This window comes from Coenobita brevimanus, chromosome 73 (genome assembly GCF_032717465.1).
Source record: "Coenobita brevimanus isolate Jiangsu-jjx chromosome 73, ASM3271746v2, whole genome shotgun sequence".
Classification (NCBI taxonomy): Eukaryota; Metazoa; Arthropoda; class Malacostraca; order Decapoda; family Coenobitidae; genus Coenobita; species Coenobita brevimanus.
In genome coordinates this window covers 10,304,154-10,320,012 of record NC_137026.1, presented here as the reverse complement: position 1 = coordinate 10,320,012, position 15,859 = coordinate 10,304,154, and the positions used below count along the sequence as shown (strand labels likewise).

The window sequence follows — 15,859 nt, the reverse complement described above, 5'->3', positions numbered from 1 at the left end:
AACACACGTGAAATCATCTACATGTAATAAATAAATGGCCATGGAAAGGGTGATACGAAGCATCCTGACTCACTGACTGTAGGGGCCGCGGGACACTTTGATCAGGTCCACGGTTATCTTCTAAACGGCCCTAGAGACATCGTAACACCACCCCTTAAACGATTCATTCTAAACATTACACCTCTGCGACCTCGAACACATTACCGATGCAAACGTTGTTGATATTAAGACAGCACACGAGGAATATTAAGACAAAGCATACTAAGACAGTAAGGTGAAATCAGCAAAATATAACACTGCACCTCAACGACCTCAAACACCTATGTTGTCGTGAAAATGTTTATCATCAAACTATGTTATTTGAGGTAAGCTGTTTCAAGCGGCATGGCCAAGTTAGAGGTGGAATTTGCTTACACTTGGTTAGTTAATTCAGTTAAAGCCTGGAGAACGTGTGTGTGTGTGTGTGTGTGTGTGTGTGTTTGTGTGTGTGGAGAGAGAGAGAGAGAGAGAGAGAGAGAGAGAGAGAGAATGGGATAATCAGGGGATAGCGAGGTTGGGTAGCGTTGTGAAGGGGTGGTGGTGGTAAAGACATAAACACCACTTAATGTGTTGTGTTGGGAGACCTGGCATCAGCTCACCAGCGCAGTCCTTCCCCTCTGACACACACACACACACACACACACACACACAAACCTGCCAATATACACCTAAATACAGTTAATTACATCCAGTACAACCTGAACCAGGATAGGAATATTGCGAGGAAATCACACACATAACATTCCAACAATAGTCCCATACTGACAACACAGTCAACATTACAGGCTATTTTCCCGGTGTAATATTAATAGCTGTGAGTTGGTTACTGTGTTGTAGTGCTAATTGTGATGCAACAGATAAATGTTGGGGTAAGTGTGAGGTAAGAGTCAGTGTTGCAGTAACTGTATTACAACAGGGAAGTGTTGAGGTAATTGTGAGGTAACAGGTAAAAAGGCTGGTATCATTTTTCCACTTTCATGGTTTCCTACCTTGGCACGATGGCAACCAACACGATAATATAACCTCCTTCATTACCGTAACTCATCTCTAAGGAAAAGAGAGAAAAGGTTTCACACAGGGGAAGACTTATAATTCCTTTATCAGGTCCCGATCATCACTAATTACACCATACCATTACCAGTTCACTCTTTATCACAGAAATATGTAGTTGCCCATAAACTTTTGGATGCACCTTGTTTACACTTTGTTGCACCCCACTATGCTTGATACAGGGCAGAATATCGCCCCAACACACACCCCACTATGCTTGACACAGGGCACAATATCACCCCAATACACATCCCACTATGCTTGACACAGGGCACAATATCACCCCAATACACACCCCACTATGCCTGACACAGGGCACAATATCACCCCAGTACACACCCCACTATGCTTGACACAGGGTACAATATCACCCAGATACGGAGTCAGTATTGAAGCATATTTTATAAACACACGGAGTTAGTTCTGCACACTCACTCTCTAACAACCTAATTATGCCAGATATATAACGTGATTTTACCCAGAAAAATGTGAGAAAAAGAGAGACCATGAATACTGAGATAAGATGACGAAGTGAGCTAGATCTTGTTGAAAAGAAAGGGATGATTTTGTGTAAGACTGCGGCGAGTAAATAGGTGGATATTGTGTTTGTATGGCTGGGAAGGCGCGCGCGCCGTGTGTGTGTGTGTGTGTGTGTGTGTGTGTGTGTGTGTGTGTGTGTGTGAGAGAGAGAGAGAGAGAGAGAGAAAAAGAATGAGAGAGAACAGCCTGATCAAAAGTTTGTTATGCCACAGTGTTATCATGTGAGTTTTGTGGAACATGCGTGTGTGAGGAAGTAGGATGGAATCATCAGCTTGAATGGATGTCACTACATGTACATTTCAGAAGGTTATCAATAAATAAGCGTCGGTGAAAGGAAAGAATAACTCTACTGCTGAAGGCTTTAGTACAACACCTGTCACCTTTCACCCTCCTCCTTTCCCGCCTGTCAACGAGCTTAATTAGGTTGATATAAAGCTTCACTACACTCAAAAGTTCCCTACAAACACCTGTCACAACACGTACTCTCTCGCTCTGAAAAAAAAAAAAAATACATTACTTCCCCAGATCAAAGAAAAAAATATATACAGATTCCTCCTTTCAATAAATATTTTTCACACGTACGAGTATATCACACCCAGCACCTCACCGACACATGTTCTGCCACACCTATAATGCACCTGTTGTTGCCTAAAAGAGTGTTCTTTACGCTGCACAGGACTTATACACACCGTTCTCCAATTTCACCTGACATTCCATATTTGGCAAACTTCTAACTTTGCCATTTACACACTGTAGTCTTTCCTTTGTACAGTGACACAGTTGATATCGCTTTGTATTATTTCAGTACTTGGGGTTCATATTAGTGTGTGTGTGTGTGTGTGTGTGTGTGTGTGTGTGTGTGTGTGTGTGTGTGTGTGTGTGTTGTGTGTGTGTGTGTGTGTGTGTGTGTGTGTGTGTGTGTGTGTGTTTTAAACTGTCTCCTGACTTGTTTATACGACTAAAATATATACTGCCATGTTATGTGCATTGATGGACGATCCTCTCTCTCTCTCTCTCTCTCTCTCTCTCTCTCTCTCTCTCTCTCTTCAGCCATGGAAGTGTCAACATGTCACCTTTTAGGGGAAACCTGTAACTGTATTGGGTTCATGCCGGGAATCTCTCTCTCTCTCTCTCTCTCTCTCTCCGTCTATATACTGTACAAGCCGTTCCCTAAGCAGCATTATATATCACTTAATATATACTTCTCTGTTCCTATATCTCTCTATCAGTTACAGTAGCTCTGGAACTGTCTCCCTCTGTCTGTATTTCCTGGTGCCTATGACCTCCAGTCATTCAAACGCAGTGTGTCCAGGCATATCGAAATGAATGGATCTTGAATTTGGCTCTCTGTTATCTTGTTTTTGTGTTTTCTTGGAGGGAACAATTTTGAAGACCCATGGCCTTTGGTTCTTTCTTTCCTGCATTAAAAAATATACAGTTACTTAAGTAACATTATATATTACTTAAATTACCCAAATTACTAACGTTACCCATAAGCTTATTTTTTTTTCATTCATTCTTTGCCAGACGCCTTGTATCCCAAACGGGGTGGCCAACGGCTTAGAGTTAATTGTTTTACAGGGAGGGGCACTAACCCTCCACCAACCCCACTTGACACGTAGGGATGCCAACAGCATCTGGTGTTCCCAGGCGGTCACCCATCCAAGTACTAACCAGACCCAACGTTGCTTAACTTCGCTGATCGGACGGGAATGAGAGAGGGAGGTGTGAGCTGGGGGGAGGGCAGTGAAATAGAGGCGGGCAGGGCGACATGGAGGCGATTTGTTTTTGGCCACACCTTACGGAATAAAGGCGTCTGGCTTAGATAGATAGATACTGTAGATACAGTAGATTAAATGTGAAAATCAAGGAAAAACTGTACTTACAATTTCACTGTTATCGTCAAGGCGAAAATCCATATGACAGAGTTGTAATGCATTTGTGAAACATGACCTGGAGGACATGTTGTGAATCCCTAATTGAAGAGATAGATAGATAGATAGATAGATAGATAGATAGATAGAGAGAGAGAGAGAGAGAGAGAGAGAGAGAGAGAGAGAGAGAGAGAGAGAGAGAGAGAAAGAATGGAAGATAATGAAGGTGGTAACAAAAATTACTTGGTGAGAGAAGTGGAGGAAACAAAGGGAGACTTAAGAAAGGCAATTAAGACGACAACAAAAGTGAGAGAGAGAGAGAGAGAGAGAGAGAGAGGGAATTAAGAAAATGGAAGGCAACAAAAAAAAATGAAAAGACACAATGGTAGGGGAAGAATGAGAGGTAGAGAGAAAGCAAACAATGAATACACCATCACCGAAGGCGACCAGTGGAGAGAGAAGGGCAAGAATAAATAAAGCAGGGAGAGAAGGAAAGAAAGAGGGAAAGGCTGTTGCTGTTGATCAATCCCTGGCTGATTAGCTGAGCAGACCCATCAACCGCAGGCAATCAACAGCCCCTGCATGGTTATCCCGTGCAGTAAACCGATGTTTTCTGGCGGGTGACAGCACTTCAACACAGAGAGGTGCGGGGAATAGTGTGGTGGTCTGGTTTCTGGATGGACATCACATTAGTGTCTGTCGCCTATTTAACAGGGGCACTATATCAGGATCCAAGTCACCCCTTAATTTGGTTATATGGTTACCACCCAACGTTGTAAATGGTTTCCTGGGTTACAGGAAACCATTATGCTTGTCACTCAGTGTAGAGCCATTGGACGTGGAAAGAGGAAGAAGAACAAATCATGACAGGAAGGTTAGGGAGAAATATGAAGAGAGGAAAAGTTGTAACGAAGCACAAAAAGAGAACAGGAAATAAGAAGGAAGGAAAAAATGGAAAAGAAAGTGCAAAATAGCAGCCTAACTGAGGAAGGAAGATTGCTGGGGTGAGAAGAGGGGTGGGCAGGACAGGAAGGAAGACTGCTGGGGTGAGAAGGGGGGTGGGCAGGACAGGAAGACTGCTGGGGTGAGAAGAGGGGTGGGCAGGACAGGAAGAAAGACTGCTGGGGTGAGAAGGGGGGTGGGCAGGACAGGAAGACTGCTGGGGTGAGAAGAGGGGTGGACAGGACAGGAAGAAAGACTGCTGGGGTGAGAAGGGGGGTGGGCAGGACAGGAAGGAAGACTGCTGGGTTGAGAAGGTGGGTGGGCAGGACAGGAAAGAAGATTGCTTATGGGCAGGACAGGAAGGAGGTGATGAAAGAAACAAGAACAAAAACACGGGGAACTGAAGAACATAGAATGCACTGCGAGGCAACACACCAAAGAGGCAAGGAAAAAACGAAACACACAAGATTGGAGAAGAGAGGGACATATAACATGAGGGAGGAAAGAAGGAAAGACAGAGGCATAGAATGAAGGAGGAAAGAAGGAAAGACAGAGGCACAGAATGAGGGAGGAAAGAAGGAAAGACAGAGGCATAGAATGAGAGAGGAAAGAAGCAAAGACAGATGCATAAAAAAGAAAGGAAAGAAGCAAAGACAGATGCATACGATGAGAAGGACAAGGAAAAGATAAAGGAGAAATTAGCTGAGAATCTGGGTAGACAGAAGACTGAAAGAGGTGAGTAAAGATAAACTTGCAAGAAAACGGAAGAGCTGAAAGATACAAATGGAATTGAGACGAATTATATATATATATATATATATATATATATATATATATATATATATATATATATATATATATGAGGGAAATAGCGGTGTAAAGACAGAAGCATAAAAAGAGACTGATGGAGGGGAGAATGGAAAGAAAGAAAGAAGGAAACAGAGGAACAGAAGAAATGGCTAAGAAAAGAGAGATAGCAGAGGGAAGGGAAGAGGTACAGAGAGAGAGAGAGAGAGAGAGAGAGAGAGAGAGAGAGAGAGAGAGGGGGGCGGGAGGAGGACGGGAGGAGAGAAGATATAGAAGGATTAGCTAAGAAACAGGGTAGGTAGACGGAAGAAGGGCAGAATAAAAACAATCTGAACGAAAGCAAAAGAGAAAACGTGGCAATGAAAAATGAAAGAAGATTAATAAGACACTGATTAAGTAGGACGAAAAAGGACAAAGTTATAAATGACAACTAAGAAGGTGTGAAAACAAGCAATTAGTGAAGAAAGTGCTAGGTGCTGACTGCCATGATTACTGCTGTGGGAAAAGAGCTGAGGGAGTTGGAGACTATGAGGAAGAAGAAAGGGGGAGAAGGGAGGAAAAGAAGACGAGGAGGAAGAGGAATGAGGAGGAGAGAAGAGAGGAGAAAAGAGGAAAGGAGGAAGAAAAGAAGAGGAGAGAGGAGAAATGAGAAGGGAAGGAGAAGACGGGGAAACGAAGAGGAGGAGGAAGAAGAAAGAGGAGTGAGTAAAAGAAGACGAGGAGGAAGAAGAAAGAGGAGAAGGAAGAAACGAAGAGTAGGAGGAAGAAGAAAGAAGAGGAGGAAGAAAAAGAGAACGAAGAGAGAGGAAGGGATAAAGAACAGGAGGAAGGGACTCTAAAGAATGAAGGGGGGGGGGAAGGAGGGCGTACCGAAAATGACATGGTGGAGGGGAGGAGGAAGGGAAGGGGAAGAGGAGAGATGGGAGGGAATGAGGGAGGAGAAGGACAAGATTATGGAAGGTAGGGGTGAGATGGGAGAGGAAGGGAGGAAAGAGGGAAAATGGGGGAGAGACATGTGAGGGAAGCGAGGAAAATGGGAAACAACGGGGAGGTGAAAAGGGAGGGAATGGGGAGAGATGAGAGGGAAGTAAGGAGGAAAAGAAAGTATGGAAGGGAGGGGTGAGAAAACGAGAGGAAAGGAGGAAAGAGGGAGAAGAGGGGGGGAAAGAGGGAAAAGAGGGGGAGAAGAGAGAGAGAGAGAGAGAGAGAGAGAGAGAGAGAGAGAGAGAGAGAGAGAGAGAGAGAGAGAGAGAGAGAGAGAGAGAGAGAGAGAGAGAGAGAGAGAGAGAGAGAGAGAGAGAGAGAGAGAGAGAGAGAGAGAGAGAGAGAGAGAGAGAGAGAGAGAAGGGAGAGATACGAGGGAATGAGGGAGGAAAAGAACAGAATCGAAGGGAGGGGTGAGAAAGAGAGAGGAAAGGAGGAAAGAGGGAAAAATAGGGATAGAAGAGAGAGAGAGAGAGAGAGAGAGAGAGAGAGAGAGAGAGAGAGAGAGAGAGAGAAGGGGAGAGACAAGGGGGAATCAGGGACGAAAAGACCAGTGTGGAAGGGAGGGTTGAGAAAGAGAGAGTAAGGGAGGAGAGAGGGAAAAAGAAGGAGAGAAGAGGAGAAAAACACCTTGCACGGGAGAGTCAAGCAAAGGAAGGGGAGACAAGAGGAGGGAAAGTGTAAGGGAAAAAGAAGGAAGGAGAGGGAGGGATGGGATGGGGGATTGAAGATGGGGGAAGAGGGAGGAAGGAAGTGGGCAGACGGGAGAGAACGAGAGAGGGAAAGGGAGAAGATAGGGAAAGAAAGAAAAAGGTGTGGAGAGAATGGGAGGGGAGAGGGAAAGAAGGGGAGGGACTAAGGGAGGGAAAATGAAGACAACAGAGGAAATGTAGGGGATAATGATGGAGGCAGAGGGGGAAGAAGAATGAAGACAGATGGACGAAAGGAGGAAATGAAAGAAATATTAAAAATATCCGGTGAGAGAGAGAGAGAGAGAGAGAGAGAGAGAGAGAGAGAATGAGGAAATATGTGAGGGGAGGAAGCAAGACCCTGGAATGCACAAAGAGACAGAGGAAAAAAGGGAAGTGAGAGGATATTACACCGACGGTATTAAATAATGAAGGAGGAGGAGAGAGAGAAAGAGGGGAAGGAGAAGGAAGGAGGAGAGGGGAAGGAGAAGGAAGGAGGAGAGGGGAAGGAGAAGGAAGGAGGAGAGGGGAAGGAGAAGGAAGGAGGAGAGGGGAAGGAGAAGGAAGGAGGAGAGGGGAAGGAGAAGGAAGGAGGAGGAGACAGAACAAGAGGGGAAAGAGGGGCGATGAACTTGAAGGAAGGGAAAGGAGAGAGGAGTACTGGAAATGGGAGACAGGAGAGGGAAATGAGAGGGAAGAAGGATGGAGAGGAAATAGGAGGATGGAGGAGAGGAGAGAGGAAGAAAAGAGGGAAATGGGAGGGAAGGATGGAGAGAAAGGGGAAGAGGAAAGAGATGGAGTACAAGAGATGAATGACAGACTAGAAGGAGGGAGGGAAGAGAGGGAGGGACGGAATGAGGAAGGAGGGGAAAAGTAGGGGAATGGATGCCACAGATAGAGAAAAAATGGAGGGATAATGAGGGGGGAGGGGGAGAGAGAGAGAAGAGAAGAAAGAAATAGGACAAGAGAATAGAAGCAGAGAATGGGAGGGGAGAAAGACAGACGAGAGAAAATGAAGAGGGAAATACGGGAATGAGAGTGTTGGAGTGAGAAAAATAAAAGAGGGAAGGAGAGAGGAAGAGAGAATAAGAGGTGAAAGAGAGCGGAGAAAGGAGGAGAAAAGTGTTACATGAAAGGAAAGCGGGAGAGAAAAGAGAGAAAGAGAATGGGAGAGGGAAGGAAGGAGAAAAAAAGGAGAAAAAAAAGGAACGTGGGTGACAATGAGGTAATGTGAAGGCAGAGAGAGAGAGAGAGAGAGAAAGAGAGAATAAGCATGGCAAACTATGCAAATTGAGCCATAAAATATAAACAAACGGACAATAATAAAGAAGAAAAAGAAAATAAGCAGGAAAAATGACAAAGAAGTGAATTACGCAGAGAATCTTGTGTGGTGAATAAATAATGAGATGAGTAAGGAAGCGACGCAAGGCACTCATGAGGCACAAACCCGGGGTAAAGTTGCTGATGAAGATGAATAAGAGATGGAGTGACCCGAGAGAGGACATGACATTACCCAGGAATATAAACAACAATATAACTAACAACGACATTGGGTAAACTCATGACATTACCAAAGTATACTAACAGCAATATTACTAACAGCGACACTGAGTAAACTCATGATATTAATAAAGAACACTAACATCATTTCTTCTCCCAAGTTTGCTCTAAATTGCTTGCAAACTGTTTAAGATGATTATCCAAGGTCCACGTTTCACCAAGACTTTTGACTTTGACCTCTGACCTACTGCTCTACAATAAAAATAAGGTTCCTCCTTGACTGACTATCAACCCTTCTACTAAGTTTGGTTACAATCGGATATATACTGTATTATTTTGTTAAACACACACACACACACACACACACACACACACAATCATTTCCAGTCCACAACCACACACGCAAAGTTTTGGTAAAGGAGTCAAAGACAAGCAAATACTGGACTGCAGGATAACGGCTTGTGTAATACCATGCATACATACATACATAAATTTATACGTGCATGAACACATACACAGGCTGGCTTGCAGGATTTACGTCTAACTGAGAGGATCTGTGTGTGTGTGTGTGTGTGTGATGATCAATGGACAGATGCATGGAAAGAAAAATTATAGACAAACTGAGTATTGCTTCATTGTACAAGACTACTGCTAATGACGCTGTACATACGGGTAGTGTTTAGGCGTTTACACCTGGGGCTGATGCACCTGTACTTAGTTAATACCGGTCATTATTTCTTGGCCCCTCGCCGACTCCCTTTGGCGGATTTGCTCTGCACACAGCATCTACACTGGGGCGCGTACTGTATTGCTGTATAAATAATGATGATGATGATGGTGGTGGTGGTGGAGATGGTAGTTGTGGTGGTGGTGGTGGTGGTGGTGATGGTAATTGTGATGGTGGTGGTGGTGATGGTAATTGTGATGGTGGTGGTGGTGATGGTGGTGGTGATGGTAATTGTGGTGGTGATGGTGGTGGTGGTGGTGGTGGTGATGGTAATTGTGGTGGTGATGGTGGTGGTGATGGTAATTGTGGTGGTGATGGTGGTGGTGATGGTAATTGTGGTGGTGATGGTGGTGGTGATGGTAATTGTGGTGGTGATGGTGATGATGATGATGATGATGATGATGATGATGGTGGTGGTGGTGGTGGTGGCGGTGGTGGTGGTGGTGGTGGTGATGGTGATGATGATGATGATGATGATGATGATGATGATGATGATAATTAAAAATAATAACGGTAATAATAACTTCCACAGATAATGAAAAGACATACATCGATAAACAAAATAGAGATGGATAGACAGAACGCTGGACGGATAAACTAAATGACTCCTGGATATTGATAGATAAGTAACCGGTGCGATAAAATTTGATGCCGGCTATAATAATCCTCCATTAAGCCACTGACATGCCACAGGCCTTATCTGAACCAAAGTTGGTGGAAGAGTTAAGGGCCAGACAGTTAGACAATAATATAATTTTCAGAGTAGTCTGTCGAGGGTCAGAGTTAAAAGGCAAAGTTAAATACTGAACCCTAAGACTAGCTGATGTGCGTGGGTATTGCACGTTTTTGTTTTTATTATTTGCTCCCCTGATCTCTCTCTCTCTCTCTCTCTCTCTCTCTCTCTCTCTCTCTCTCACACACGCACACACACACACACACACACACACACACACACACACACACACACACACACACACACACACACACACACACACACACACACACACTGCACATTTCCCTTTTTCTATCTCATCACCTCTGTTTCCATTAGCATACAAACCCATTTCATCCCATACTTCTCCTCCTACATCTTCCACACTTACTGACTATGTTTTGCACTCCAATTTCAGGCCGCTCCTATTTCCCCTATTGCACCGTGTATATCCTTTATTTACTGCCTGTTTTCCCACTAACATCGCTATTCACATCATCAACTTATACACATCCCTCATCCCCGCCACCTGCCTTATCATTTATTTATAACTCACTCTCTTATCTCAGCTCATCATATTGTCATATAATTTTACGAACCCTCACCTTGCATACAAATTAATAGCATTCTTTATTTCCCAGGTCGTCATTTGCTGTGACCTTCATTTTCATTTATAATTCCCTCTGTTTCTCCTTTCATTGTTATTACTATTATTATTTTTATTATTATTATCATTATCATTATAATAATAATAATAATAATTATTATTATTATTATTATTATTATCATTATTATTATTATTACTATTATTTCGACACAATCACTTCATAATCCCACCCACGTCTTCTCTATATAAGTACAATCCCCACAAAGAATATCGACCCCAGGGTCCGACAAGAGTGGAAATGAGCGAATAACCTAGACAAAGACAGAACTCAAGGACGTTGGTAACACTGAGTACAGGCAGGCCCACCGCGTTAACTGGTTGATTAGCATCGATCTTCGATAGAAACTAGGGATGAAGAACCCAAACCAGCACTTGTACGAAAGTAACGGTTATGTGTAAGGTGCCTGATAGTGTAATCAGTGAAAGCTGGGAAAAGTATTATACTCGTGCCATTCTAGGTAACATGATTGGTGCATTCCTGAAGCATGATAAAACGCTTCAACCCAAGAGGTAGGTGGTTTCATATATGACTGCTTCGAAACAGAACCGTATGTTATGTGGCAAACTAATGCTACACTGATGTTGATCTGCTACAAACACCCAGCTGCGATGGAAGGACAAAACACACAGGAAACATCGAAGGAAAAGAGAGGTGCCGTCATAGCATTGCACGACAACGGCCTCAACAATGGAGAGGTGGCAATGAGGACTGGCGTACATAAGTCTACGGTGGCAAGATAGGTTCATCGTTACGAAGCGACTGGCAGCATCCTGGATCTCCCACGTACAGGTCGCCCACGGTGCACGACACCAAAGTAGGATGCTGCCACTGTAGCCACATTGGAAGCAAATCCCTTTACAGCTTTAACCAGCATCTGACATCAGCTCCGTTTATCGTGCACATCGCAGACCATCAGAAACCGTTACCATTCTAGCCATCTACAGAGCAGCAAAATTGCGAAGAAGCCCGAGTTAATTGAAGAAATTATGGAGAGGAGAATGGAATATTCACTAGAGTATTCTACTAAACCACCCAATTTCTGGGAATCTGTCGTCTTCTGTGATAAGACTTTCTGTACTAGCGACCAGATGAAGGAAAGTGTGTGGCACGGGGACGTCACCAGGTAGTTCCCCACTCCCCCCCCCTCTCTCTGTCTCTGTCTGTCTGTCTCTCTGTCTCTGTCTGTCTGTCTCTCTCTCTAATACAGTGTTAACTACAGATATGGCAGACTAACCCTTTGTCACACTGTCCTAATCAATCATTCATTGCCAGACGCCATGTATCCCAAACGGGGTGGCCAAGGGCTTATTGTTTTACAGGGAGGGGCACTAATCCTCCACCAACCCCACTTGACACGTAGGGATGCCAACAGCATCTGGTGTTCCCAGGCGGTCACCCATCCAAGTACTAACCAGACCCAACGTTGCTTAACTTCGCTGATCGGACGGGAAGCGGTGTACTCAACGTGGTATGGCCGTTATGGATACAAATTCCCAGCCATTTATACTGACGTGGCTGATCTCTCCCAACCTTAGAGGGTTTAATAAAGCACCAAATAATTATATTTCAGATACGAACACCAATATATTGTGGGCACCCGATGGAGTGGGAGGGTATCAGCTGGAATGTTTGGTTGGATACATGCTGGAGGGGTTTATGAGCTTGTGGACATTGGACCAGGAAGATTTACTTGTGTAAAATACGTGGAAATGTTATATGATGTTCTGCTGGAATCTGTGAAGAGGTTATTGTATACTGAGCAAGAGCAGACTCCATTCTACTTAGTGCACGACAGTCCACTGCATACTTCGCGCGTGGTGAAAATCTGGTTTGACGATCACCCGGACATCACAGTGATACCTCATCCACCCAGGTCACCTTATCTTAACCCAATAAATAATATATGGGGTTTGATAACACAGAAACTTAACGACCATAACCCTATGCCTCACCTGCAGTGCGCTGGTGCAGAGAGCTCACCATGCCTGGGAGCAGCGACGGTATCAAGCTGGGTGTGAAATAGCATGGGCAACTGTCATGTCAATGCCGCAGACTCTCAATAATGTAATTGGTGCCGGAGGTTCTTACACTAAATACTGATGACACCTAAACATCCTATGCCATACAGTTTCACTGACCCTATGCAATTCCTTCAATTATTAAGTATGAAAATCCTATCTGCCAACATCATATACAACCCATGATCATCAACACATATCTATATAACACACTAATGATGAAACTGACAGGGATATGATAGCTGTCTATATTATAATGTCGAATTACTGATGCAAAGTTTTATTATTGTCACTGATGAAACTGCTACATTTTCATTGGTGTTCATGGCTTAGACGAATACCTCTAACACTGGAGTGCAGGGTTTACCTGGTATTTGTTCACCTTTCGCTATTATATTTTATTGAACTATCATAGGAATATTGTGAATTGTCTCTTTTACCATGTGAGTAAATTCAAGAAGCAGGCAATTATAGTAAACAATCATACGTACGTAGATTTCAAACACTGAGGCAGTGTTACCAACGTAATGGTACGGACGTGTCAGATACTTCGTCCAATGTTCCAAAGAGTATCGTGCTAGAAAGGTCTCGATACTTTTTTGGGGGAGTGTACATATGTACGATATATATAACTTTCCCCCTTTCTTCTCTTCCACTTTTTTATCGTTTTTAACACTTGTATTTCCACTTAAATACAAACTCATATTTTCCTGCACTCTCCCACCCACGTCTCTCGTTGTGGCCTCCTTTACATTTTACCTGTAACTTTACCTTTTTCACCTACCACAGTTTTATAATATATATATATAAAATATATATATATATATATATATATATATATATATTTGGGCATCTCCTTCTCATACATTTCGGCGACAGGATAAATAACATGGTACCGTAAAACAGCCTCATTTGTGTGGGGCTCGAACCCCCCTCGCCACTGCAGGCCAAAAAGTTGTGTCCGTCACGTTATTATGTTTTTCATTTCAAATCCGCCTCCCCCCCCCCCTCTCCCACCTATTGCAGTGTGGGTGTTAGTGAACCATCGTGACCGGAAAAGCTTACATTCACGACAACCCACACTGCAACAGGTCGGAGGGAGAGAGGGTGGATGTGAAAAGAAAACCCTGAGAGTAACGTGACGGCCATACATTTTTTAGGCCTGCAGTGGCGAGGTGGGTTCGAGCCCCACACAGATAAGGGTGCTTTACGGTACCGTGTTATTCAGTTATTTTTCAATTTACACACATTTACATAATTCCTAGGACCCAATTTACCTTTTGATTTTAAGGATCCCGACCTTTAGTGGGCACTTTTTTCTTTTCTTTTTCTTTCCTTCTCTCTATCTACATACGAAAAAAAAAAAAAAAATCACATCATTACCTACTCCCCACCTCCCCCAACCACCTACTGTAATTTTTATCTGTAATTTCTCGTCTCTCCCCGCACCCACTTGTATTTATCGACATCAGCACCTCTCTTTCCACCAATGTATTGTTTGAACAATAATTTTCTCGCTTACCGGTTGTCAGTTATGGCGGCTCTCTCTTCCTCCACATATATGTAATCCTTTCATCATCTGTCACCCACCAATATACTGCCTTCAAGCCATCTTTGACACCTATATTTATCATTATAACTTTCCCTCTTTCCACACTTATTCACACCATCTTCGACACCTATATTTATCATTATAACTTTCCCTCTTTCCACACTTATTCACACCATCTTTGACACCTATATTTATCATTATATCTTTCCTTCTTTCCACACTTATGTTTTCCGTAATTAACCTACTTGCTACCACGTAAAGACAGAGGCAAAAGTTCTACTATTCCTCTGCATCTGTCTCACACTTAGAGCACGTCCATCACTTTCATCCATGCAGCACCATGGCATAGGTGAACTTTCCAGTTGTCACTGAAGATCAATACATCATCAATATAAACAACACACCCTGCCAAATCCTCTGTTACAACATTCATGAGCTTCTGAAATGTGGCTGGTGCATTCTTCATACCATATGGCATTACAGAACATGCAAAAGTCTTTCCTAGTGTTACAAAACATGAGATCTCCCTAGCACGTTCAGTCATAGGTACTTGCCAGTATCCCTTTAACAAATCAAACTTACTTATGTACCTAGCCTTTCCGATCTTGTCTATGCAATCTTCCACGCGAGGGAGAGGGTAAGTGTCTGTTTTGGTTATCTGATTAACACGTCTGTAGTCGATGCAAAGCCGCTGTGACCCACCTGGCTTAGGGACTAGAGTGACAGGAGAACTCCACTCGCTCTGACAGGGCTCAATCATCTTGTGGTCCAACAGGTAGTAAAGCTCCTTCTGGATGAGAGGAACTTTCACTGGGTTCACACGGTAAGGAGGCAGTTTAATTGGCTTTGCGTCTCCAACATCGACATCATGCATCAACACAGTGGTTCTTCCTGGAGTGACACGGAACACTTGCGGGTACTCCTGCAGTAATGCCGAAAACTCCTGCCTTTCCTCAGGAGCTAGATGAGAAAGCTTAGTCTGGAGATCATTCATGATATCAGGATTCTTCTCCAAACTATCACTCAGGCTCATGCTGCATGGGAGAACTTCACTTGCAGACTCGGGTGGAACAGCTACAGTGCAGACTGGGTTATTTTCGTCCCGCCTGTGATATAACTTTATCATGTTGATGTGACAAAGTTGCTTGTTCTTTCTACGATCTGGTGTGGCGATGACATAGTTGACGTCACTGAGTTTCTTCTCCACAAAATAAGGACCACTAAACTTGGCTTGAAGAGGTTGCCCATGCACCGGTAGCAGAATCAAAACCTGATCTCTTGGCTGAAAGTGGCGTAACCTGGACTTCTTATCATACCAAGTCTTCATCTTCTCCTGAGCAGCTCCTAAATTCTCTCTCGTCAGCTGTAAAGCAGTGGAGAGCCGTTCCTTGAACTTCATCACATACTCCAGCAGGTTGACGTCATCTTCCTCTGACAGCCAGCATTCCTTGAGTAGCTTAAGGGGTCCTCTTACTTCATGGCCAAACAGTAGTTCAAAGGGTGACAAGCCCAGTGATTCATTTGGAGATTCTCTTGCGGCAAATACAACGAATGGAAGACCTTTATCCCAGTCTTTCTGATGTTCCAAACAGTATTTCTTGAGCATCGATTTGAGTGTTTGATGATATCTCTCCAACGCTCCTTGGGTCTGGGGATGGTAAGCTGAAGACGTGATCTGGGTGATGCCCAACTCCTTCAGAGACTGCTTGAAAACATTTGACATGAAATTACTTCCCCGGTCGGGCTGTACCTCCTTG

The 15,859-nt window shown here is 43.7% G+C and overlaps 1 non-coding gene across 1 annotated transcript; it reads right to left on the bottom strand.

Moving 5' to 3' along the window:
* Positions 1-11,895: 11,895 nt before the first annotated feature.
* Positions 11,896-12,014, bottom strand: LOC145407611 (5S ribosomal RNA). Its single transcript, XR_013898761.1, has one exon. It is a non-coding gene; the product is annotated as a 5S ribosomal RNA (ribosomal RNA).
* Positions 12,015-15,859: the final 3,845 nt, after the last annotated feature.